Below are 9,544 nucleotides of genomic sequence, written 5' to 3' on the forward strand. Positions count from 1 at the left end.
CTAACAGAGGTCTGCAATATATCTCCTGCTTCTGGGAAGCTGTTTGTTCCACTATAGTAATATCCAGAACTTTGTCTTCTGGGTTGCATACACTAAAATATTGGAATGACTGACGCATGAATCAAACTTTCTAACAATGTTTGCAGTGGTTCTGCAACACCTAGCTATGATAATGGGATCCCCGTGTTGCCTTAAGAAGAGTTTGCATTTAGCAATAACACTCGTAAGACATCCCTTAGCTACATTCCCACTTTCTGCCTCCCCTGAGATATCACCCTAAGCTGTGCCATTGGTAATTAGGAGCATTTTCTATTACCAAACTATTAAACCCAGAGACTGTAAGTCTACAGTTGTCCGCCTCTTGGCGTATGCATCCCGGGCTTGATACACAAACTGCACTTTGTAGTAAATCTTGCAGTATTACAAAACGTACTACAAAGTGTAAGTTTTGACTACACTTATATGTTCAGAGTTCTCCGCCCCAACTACAGAGTCTCCACATATGTAAGCATGGACTTCAGTAGTAAATATGGGCGGGACACCCGTGAGTGAGTGGGAAAAGGGGCACACTTTCTTCAAAGGGGATGGCATTAGGGAGCAGTAAGAGGGATTTAGGGAGTGCCATGGAGGGGTTTAGGGAGGGACATCAATCACCCACACAAGTGTAAGCCAATTGCATTATTCTAGGGTTGGGGACATGTAGCACTTTTGTAGTATGTTTACACTCTGAATTTGTGAATACTGAAAGTAGTAAACACACTATGAAGTGTAGACTTACTCAAAAGCAGCCGTGGCCCATACAGGTAAGATCAGTGGAGTAGGGTGAGGGGGCCTGGGGATTTTGACAGACGACCGTGTGGAAAAATTATGTATTTATTTAATTTTCCCTCGTGGTCATCTGTCAAATCCCGTCAACCCGGCCCCACCGGTTTTACCTGCACGGGCTGCAGGTAAAACCGGTTGGGCCGGGCTGCGGCTGCTCAAAAGTGCAACTTACCTTTGCGAACCCAGTACCCTGTCTTTTATGTTTAGGGAGAGGTGTGGCACAGCGGCCAGTGAGGCTTACTCCAGAGCGTGAGGCTTGCGGTTCGATCCCTGGCGGCAGCTCTGTCGTAAATTGGCTGCAATTAAATTAGCGTTAGCAGAATCCATCTGGTATTTACAGGCTATCCTGTACATTTTGTGGAATCCATTTTGTATTTCTGGCAGCCATTTTGTCTTCCCTTGTGCTCTGTTTAAAGGACTGGCTATACTTAGACTCTGCTACCCTGCACATGCGCAGGAATATCTAACTGTCCATGCATCTGTTTTTAGTCTGTAACTATCAGGTTGTTTCTACCAGAGTCAGCAACTGCTAGCTCCTCCTATACTATTTACGGTGCATTTCTGTATGACCATCTATGTATGTAACTCTTCTCATGTATGCTTGCATCGTCCTTTTCCTGAGCCCCTGTGTGGGTATAAAAGACCCATGGTTCTTCTACTCTGGGTGCTACCTTCATTCAGCACCACAGGGTGCTGGGTGAATGTGGTTCCACCTCCTGAGGTTTAATAAACTATGTATTTTCTATTTCAGATTCTGTGCCAACTTCTTTCTAATAGTCTGAGGACTCTGTGCAGAGAAGGGCGAACCCCTTGCACTGGTAGGCCTAGCTGAGGCCTATTTTCTACAATTGGCGCCTCAACTTGGGGCTCATCGGTGACTCGGATGCCCAAAGGATTGGTCGCGACGAAGGATTGGAATCTCGCTCTGGACGTGATCACTGCCCGATAAGACCAGAGTCTTGGCATCCACGGCGACTTTTCCTTTCTTTCTGATCTGACCATCCAGGTGGCACCGGTCCTCGACTGAGATCTCTTCTGTTGATTCACCGTGCAGTGACCATTTGGTCGATTTTAGAACTTGGCAGGATGAATCTGAACACCAAGTGATTGGTAAGTGTCTGCGGCGCTTGCTGTTGGTTTTGATGCCTGTGATTGGTAAGGTAGTTTAGTAACGCTTACTGTGGCTTTGAGTATGGTATATTTTGTGTTGGCCAACTTGGTTTGTTTTGACATATGTGACTTGCAATTCACATAGGCAGGTAATGAGGAGAATTTTCTCTAACTGAATTGATTTGAACGGCACATCGTACTAAAGGTACCTTAAGTGCTACTTTGATTATAATATTGCATATTCTGCACTATTTTTTGGCATATCTGTCTTTAGCACACTTCAAAAGATGTGTTGCCTTTGGAATGGTACCAAAATGAAACTTGATGAAGCACAACTGGCCCCCCCTCGGAGGGGACGCCTAATAGGGATATGTATATTAAGTATGGTCTTTCTTCTATAATGTACAGCGCATTATGGAATAAAAATACCTGTAAGTGGTGACTAGTACCCCGAGGAACTAAATATGTACATAAAAGGATCCTGGTCTGTGTACTTAGTAACATTCATAAGTGATGAGATGCAGAGCGTTTTTTTTTGGTGTTCTGCCAGCCAAATCTGGTGAATATGACTTGCAACTAGTATTTACAAATGGTTTGGTTTAAGTACAGTCTGTGGGCTGTCTTTTGTTTCTGTCTTAAGTGTTGATCTGTGGGTTAAATGTGTGTTTACATGTTATGGTGTGGTAAATTGTGTTTTGGATGTTGCTAGCACTGGAAAAAGCGTGTGATTGAATGACTGTGAATATGTGAAAGAATTCTGAGAAGTGAAATTGTTAAGGAGTAAATTTAATTTGGTCTCATCACCATCAATAAGTCGCAAAAGGAAATTGAGAGGGGTGTAGCAAGAGAAAGAGCAACCCCTGTGATTTGATGACACCCTTAATGTACAAAAGTATTAATGAAGAGTAATTAGGGACCCGTTAAAAGTTTAGCTTGGAAAAATTGTGGGTATTTCGAATTTGCAAATTGTTCCTATGCAGCTTTGTGTTCTTGGTGGTTCAGTGAGCCAATGTGCTGGGTCCACAGGGTTGTAGGTTCTAATTTAAGCTGAACCTGCTAATCTGAGAATTGAACCTAAATTTATGACCCTTGAAAAGAAATTGTATATTAAAATAAATGTTTCCATAGGGCAAATTATTGCAGTTTAGATAACATTAGGAAGGCTTTTTGTCTTTGACAGCTTCAGGGCTGTGCAAGGCAGATTTTGACCTTGCAGCTTGTAAGGTGGGGGCTAAAAATAGAGGAGTGAACCAGGAGGTGAAATCACTGCTTAGAAAGCTTCACTGACATGAAAATGTGTAATGCTTGCAGCAGGACAGCCTTGGAGAAAGGTGGGGGCTAGGAGCACTCGCTGTGGCCCGGTTCTGCGCTGAGGTTTAGCTTCTCTGATGAGACAGGGCAGCTGAGGAACGAAACCCAAGGAGCCTTCCTCTGCCCTATTTTGTGCAAAGACCAGTTAGACTTTCCATAGAAAACTGTTTTTTTTTTTTTTTAAAACTGTTGCATTAATCCTACACAAAAAGTAAAATGATGCTCTTGCTTGAAATTTTAAGGGCTATATGCCTATATAAAAACGATTTTCTAATTGAGAATTAATTTTCTCAGTGGAAATTGTGGCGCAAAATTAACATGGATTATCGGATAAGAGTTTTACCTTTAGAAAGTTAAAATTAAGATGACCTGTGTAAAGAGAAAAACGAAATTGTGTGTTTTACAATAGACTAAATTCAGATACAAAATGTCACAGCATTTATCTTTTGTATAGGGTATTCAAAGGCATTCACATTATACAGCACGACAGATTTGTGTTGGCTTGAAGGGTTGACTTGCAAGGCGTGTGAATTTCGACACCTTTACGTGTTAAACAGCTGTGTCAACAAGACCATTTCTATTTCGGACTCCGGCTACAGAGAATAGTTGAAGTCAAAAACACGGAGTAAAATTCTGCATTTCAGACTGCTGTTTCCAAAGTTAGAAATGTAGTTTCATTATTTTTGCAGATTGACAGTAGGGATTTCTTTTCTTAATGCCTTTTTTTTAAAATAAGGATAAGAGTGGTTTTTGATGTTCAATAATAATGGCTGTCCTTCATTTAAAAGTGGCGCAGACTTAAGATGTTTCAAGATAAGCTTCTGTGCTTAGGGCTAAGAATTAATGTGTTTCAATATAATAGGCAAAGGATGCAGCTCGCTTTTCATATGTAGACTCATCAAAATGATTAGATTTATTAACAAAAAATATATTTTGATTATATAAAAAAAAAATGTTATTTCAAATAGGTGCAAAAACAAATTCGTTTTTTACTATTTATAATGCCTAATAATGATACTGTGACCTCCTAGCATCCAAATTGCATTTAAGCCGTGCTATACAGCAATAGGGGGTCAATTACATGTGAAAATGTCACTTTACCCAGGCGTACAAAACTCATTTTTATAAGGGTATACATTATACATTTTTGATGCCACATCTCTGGGATATGTAGAGGACATTCTGGGGATGACTATTATGCAAAAACATTGTAGGATGTTAATTTTTAAGTGCCCTGAAAATCAAAGTCGAACTTGGGTAAAAATTCACTATTTAAATGAGTTTTCTCCAGTCAGATCAGTTTTTAAACTGCCTTATGCCCCAGTAAATGCACATATGTAAGCATAGACCATCTATACTGCTAGACAAACGCTTGGCACACTGCTTATACATATCAATGTACAAAAATTGGCAGAAGTTATTAAGCTTACCTCTGAAATTGCTGGTAGACACACAGAGTGGGTTTTGCTGCTCTGTCTTCGGTCTTTAGGGTCACTTTGACTTGGAAGCACCACATGAAAACCTTGCATGCATGCTGGGGAACAGCTGCATAGGTTATAGGTCAAAGTCCTACATTTAGAAGCCTGTAGGGCTCAGCACAACGTTGCTTTGACATTTCGACATTTGAAAGACGAAATGGCAGGGGAAGAAAGAGGTTTTTGCTTACCCTTTTTTTTTTTTTTGGTAAAAGCAAGTTTTTGTGTGCACTCAATGCACATAGTATATGTGACCTCTCTTTAAAGGACAATGGCTCTGCCATATATATATAGTATAAATGTTTTTAGGGTTGAATTCAGGAAGCAATGGGATTCAGTTTGACTTCATGCGGTCTCATGTTGCACTAGTACATTTGCTAAAGGAATATGTTCTTTGGCTAGCTGAAATGTGCTATTTCGCTCCTCAGAGTTTGTTTATGCCCAGTTGCTACAAATTGGGGTTGATAGTGTTGACAGAATGAAACCTGGTACAGGTTTCTTACCGTCAAAACTGGGGAGTGGAGGCTAGCTCCTCTACAAATTAAGGGTAGGCAAATTTATGTGTTCTCTCTCTTTTTCTTACTTTTTTTTGAGCCTGTCTAAACTGTCTGTGAAATAACCATGAGACATTAAATTGGCTATTCAGTAATACTGTTTTAAACATTATTAGCATTAATAAAACGAATAAATATATTTTGCTATGTTACTACCCATCCTCTCTGATGGAATTATGAGAGGATGAGTAGTCTAGGTTGCTGTTTCCTTATTTGATCTTTAAGGGGAACTAGCTGTGGGTAGTTTTTGTTTGAAAATTCTCAGGTGACAACACCACTATTGTTTGTTATTCTCATGCTACATACAGTTTTGCAAGGGCATTGCTAGTTTTATTAGCTAGTCTGTGTAAATAAACTGACAGTCCTTACTAGAACTAATGTTGCATAGTTTGGATTGTGAAAATGTAGAATGCAGGGAAGAGGTCTATGTGATCCTTAGCAAACATTTTTGAGGAAAATATTGTTTTACAGGAGTCTGTTAGTCACAAGATGTTCCGCTGGAGAACATGTACCCATTATGTTGAAGTTTTTAGTTCTGTATGTAATAGGAATCCCTGTTAAATTAGCAGTGTTAGATTTTCCTGTTGCTCCTATAACATGAGAGCATGGTCCTGAGTATACAATATAGGTGCTTTAATTAAGAAAAATCATTTTAGAAGTGTCTGCAGTCCTGTACAAATAATGCAATGTTTAGGAGTAAAACGTGTATAACATTTCCTTTTTCTTGAGGGTCTTTAGAAATGAACACAGACTTCCTTGACTGCTTGGCATTGGGTGACGTATTACTCTTGTCAGTTCACTAAAGAGTTTTTATACTTGCTAATAGGTCCAGACTGTTGTTTTATTTACTCTCACATATATGAAAGTGGTTCCAGGGTGCCTTGTTAATATATGGGGCGTCCCTGGACTAGGAAGTATTCTGAGACTATCCTCTCTGTTGATAGATTATTTTTGTGCCTTGTCTAAAGACCTTTTGTTCTGTCCACCAATAGATATTTGCTGCTTTACAACCATTGCCAGAGGGGCGCGTACATCAGATCCAGCTTGAGGAGTCAGCACCAGTCCAGCTTGAAGTCAAAGTGAAGGTAACCTGCACAGGCACTGCTGGCAACCAGGACCTCAGTGAAGGTAGAAGGCCGGAAGCATTGTGATGAGCGTACCCCTGCTACTATCTTGGGCGAAAGACGGGGTCACAAATCGGAAAGGAGAAATCGTGGATCAAGCTTTTGATGCCCAGCTGAGAGTCACAGACCGACCAGGAAGGGAAGAAGGTTTTTGCTTGAGGTAACCCCCTTTGAAACAAGGGTTGCTTCAGAGATCCTAGCATCAGGCCTCTGAATCCTGGTCCCAAAGTGGCTGTAAAGGAGATACCTGGGCACACTGAATGCAATCCATGGCCCCAACGAAAGAGCAGTGTGCCAGCAGAGCAATACAGGAGTTAGGGAAGGACTTGAGTTCAGGGTACAGGTGCTGTGTCTCTGGTGCCTGTTAGATTGAAATGAAGAAAACTGGTGCACTGCCTGAGACACTGGACAGGATCGCTGAGCGCATTTGCCCTGGTGGGTGATTGCCCTATCCTGAAAGAAGAAACTTTTCCCTTGAAACTAGGCCATGATTCCTGAGTTGCGAGTTGTGCAGCTCCACCGTGGGAACAACAAGAGCCTGCCTGTGAGGCTCAAACGGACACAGGGAGAAGACTCCCCTCTGGTTGGTTGTACAGCGGCTTTAATTTCCCAAGGACTTCTTTTTCTTTTGGTTGAAAATGTACCCCATTGATCGTCCCATTTTTGAGGAGGAGCAACCCTTTGCAGCTCTTCGTCCTAATTCTCATGGTCCTCCTGGTCCCCTGGATCCAGGATCATTTTTGTAAATAATATGTCTGACTGCTTTAATGTTTGTATTGGGTATAATGATAGATACTCTAGCCCTCATAAAGGAAACACTGGAAAAGTCTAGCGAAAATGTTTTTATTAGATATGTACTGTTGGATACTTTGATATTGAAATTGATGGTAACTGAAATGCATGGGAACCTTGAAAATGTTTTTACTGGATGGTTCTAGGATTTGCTAAGGACTAGAAAGCTAATAATTCTGTTTCTGATAATAGTAATTACTCTCTCCTGCTATCTGTATGACCCAATTCTCTGTTCCCTTTGTACTTCTGTTTATACCTCATACATACCCGCTTAACAATATTTAGAATGAGAAATGCCCACCTAGCAATGAATTAGGAAATTTATGAAAAGAAAAAAAAAAAATTTTATTAAAAATTAATATGCATATTTTTCATTTTTCCGAATGGATTATGGGAGATGTCTTCAGCTAACGCTAAAAGGGTCGTCTGTCGTAAATTGGCTGCAATTAAATTAGCGTTAGCAGAATCCATCTGGTATTTACAGGCTATCCTGTACATTTTGTGGAATCCATTTTGTATTTCTGGCAGCCATTTTGTCTTCCCTTGTGCTCTGTTTAAAGGACTGGCTATACTTAGACTCTGCTACCCTGCACATGCGCAGGAATATCTAACTGTCCATGCATCTGTTTTTAGTCTGTAACTATCAGGTTGTTTCTACCAGAGTCAGCAACTGCTAGCTCCTCCTATACTATTTACGGTGCATTTCTGTATGACCATCTATGTATGTAACTCTTCTCATGTATGCTTGCATCGTCCTTTTCCTGAGCCCCTGTGTGGGTATAAAAGACCCATGGTTCTTCTACTCTGGGTGCTACCTTCATTCAGCACCACAGGGTGCTGGGTGAATGTGGTTCCACCTCCTGAGGTTTAATAAACTATGTATTTTCTATTTCAGATTCTGTGCCAACTTCTTTCTAATAGTCTGAGGACTCTGTGCAGAGAAGGGCGAACCCCTTGCACTGGTAGGCCTAGCTGAGGCCTATTTTCTACAGCTCTGCGCAGCATCATGTGACTCTGGGCAATAGAGCTCACTTAATCTCCCCAACGGTCCCCAGCGCATAGATACCCTTAGGGGTGATAAGTTGCGCTTATTATTATATTTTTATGTTTCCCAGTTAAAACCATTCATTCTTTCTAAATGTTTTTATACTGAACTGTTCTCTCCTCCTCCTGTGCAGGAGGATGGACATCCAGAGCTTGAAGTTGCTGAAATTTGTGATTCTTGTTTTCCTCATGAGGTTGCAGTTTCTAGTATGGTGGAAAGGCTACCCTATTTGTGATTACTCATGGAAGCTACCAACGCCAGTTAATGCTCCTGGTACGTAGTTTAAAAAAATATCCCATCCCAATAAACCTTGAGCTCTGAAGGGGAGCTATACTGGTAGGAGATCCTCGGGCAAGACACAGCAATGGTGATGCGGTGCCCACAATGTACCGCCAAACACTGACTTCCAGCTAGTCGATGGTAGCCTGTTCGCAGCTCCTGCAGGAGTTGTAGCGAGTTCTCCCCTTTATTGCAGCAACAAAGGATATCTTGTCTTCTATTCCAGGGCTCTGATTCAGGGATGATGGTGTCATGATGGCGGCTGGGCTTGGTGGTTATGTTTCCCAAGCCTTCATGGCTGCCTACAACAGAAATCCTAAGGATACTTCTCAGCCCATCATGGCTTCCTTTTTTTTTCAAAACATGAAGGAAGATGTTTGCTGTTAGTAGATACATAAAGTGCTACCTCTAATGACTGCTAAATTGCAGCACTCCTGTAAGTTTGCTTCTCCTGCGTATTTATTCCTAGGTCTTTTGGGTGTATTTTTTCTCCTGTCTTTGGTTCCAGTTTCTAACTTCCACTACCTTAATGGGTTTGGTGCCCTAAGGTAGCACCTGCTTCTACCCTAGTTTGTTTTCAGGCTTTTGGGTTCATTGGCTATTTTCTCATGTGTCATAAGTGCTACTGCCATCTGCAGCTTGTGGCTGGATGGTTCATTTTTCACATCTACGGCTTTTTCCTTCAATTGGTAACATTTTTAAGTAGACACTGTCTAGTCGCGTGTCACTGTCTGCAAAATTGCAAGAGAGACCACATAACCTCCAAAATTAAGAATATTACATTCAAGGAAAAAACTTCACGTCTGGTGCTTGAGAGTAGTGATACTTAGCTGCTCTGGACTGCCCGAGTTTTGGGTGTGGCAGCTTTTTGAACTTTTGGATGATGCAGTTCATAAGCATGAATAATGGAAAATCAGTTGATAGCCCTGTTGTAAACTTCTTTGTTCGTGCAATTAAGGCACAATCCACTACAATAGCATTCCTTGTGAAATTTGGCTGCAGCTACTTGCAGTTCCTAGACAATAGGAT

The 9,544-nt window shown here is 41.1% G+C and overlaps 1 long non-coding RNA gene across 1 annotated transcript; it reads left to right on the forward strand.

Annotated features, from left to right (window-relative positions):
* The first annotated feature begins 1,162 nt into the window (after nt 1-1,162).
* LOC146810441 (uncharacterized) lies at nt 1,163-8,085 on the forward strand. Its single transcript, XR_014966591.1, has 2 exons — nt 1,163-3,159; nt 3,267-8,085. It is a non-coding gene; the product is annotated as an uncharacterized LOC146810441 (long non-coding RNA).
* Nucleotides 8,086-9,544: the final 1,459 nt, after the last annotated feature.

This window comes from Triturus cristatus, chromosome 7 (assembly GCF_964204655.1).
Source record: "Triturus cristatus chromosome 7, aTriCri1.1, whole genome shotgun sequence".
In the NCBI taxonomy this organism is placed as follows: Eukaryota; Metazoa; Chordata; class Amphibia; order Caudata; family Salamandridae; genus Triturus; species Triturus cristatus.